Raw genomic sequence first — 1,216 nt, 5'->3', positions numbered from 1 at the left:
TAAGTTTAATGTATACATAAGACCTTTCATCTTCACCATCATATCCGTCACTTCTTGGCCAGTTCTGTTAAGATACCAACAACCAAAATTCAGCATTCCTATTTAAAGCTGGCAAACTGATTTCTTGAGCCATGTCCGTTCTTGAGGCACAAGCCCTTGCTCCTTTTCCACATTGGTCAGGCGATGTCTTTCTGGGAAAGGCCAGGCAGGTTTCGAGAGTATTTTTTGAAGGCTATCTATATTAGTTTTGCCTTAGTGTTTTACAAGTGTATGCCCAGGCTTGGGGGTATCATTGATTTGTAACCCGTCACTGGTTTACCAACAATAAAAGTAATGCTCATGTGTATATGTAAATTAAAACCATCTGTAAATAACATTCCTGGCTACCACACATTTTACTCAAGTGTATGCATGTTATTTGTATTTTTTCCATGCATCATTATTGTTAATAACAGCTTTTTTCTCACCTCCAGTAACTTTTTAGTGCATATATTGCTATGGAGTTGGAGCTGGGTTGCTATTTTGGTTGTTCTGGTCTGGGGTATTTTGGATTGGTTTGATTTCTGCAGGGTTGGGTTGAGAAATTTCCCATTCCAGATTTAGATTCCATGTATAGGTAGATATTCTGTGCAACACATTTTTGTCATTACTTAGTAATGTGTGACCACTCATCAAGTTCTGACCACCCTTAATGTCAGGTCCACATGATGGCTTGTTTCCATATGCTGTTCATGTGTATTCTTGAACTGATTTCTCCCCCCCACAAAAATAGCATAGTCAAAAACTGACATGAAATTTTCATTTCCATTTTGTTTTATTCATTTAGTAAAAAAAAAAGTGAATTTGGGCTCTCATAAGGACACATACCTTTCTATAAAAGGAATTATTAAAAGTCAGATATGGGTAAACATGATTTACTGACTAAATGGATAGTTAAAAAAAGGTTGGTACATTTTTTTCATGAATTTAACCTGTTTCTCCCCTTAAAATATGGAATACAAATAGATGTAAAAATGCAACTCTTTAATGATTTATGATGAAAGAAAAACAAATACAGAAAACCTTGCAGGAAGAAAGCACACACTCATATTTACAAAAAAACATACTCTCTACAGTCTTGAAACTTCAGATCAATGCAACAAATTGTGTGTACTTTAAGGGTGCACTACTGATTATCAAACCACAAGGAACTTTGATTAAATAATGTACAGTGACC

Source organism: Penaeus monodon, chromosome 30 (genome assembly GCF_015228065.2).
Source record: "Penaeus monodon isolate SGIC_2016 chromosome 30, NSTDA_Pmon_1, whole genome shotgun sequence".
Lineage (NCBI taxonomy): Eukaryota > Metazoa > Arthropoda > Malacostraca > Decapoda > Penaeidae > Penaeus > Penaeus monodon.
This window is presented reverse-complemented; position numbering follows the sequence as displayed.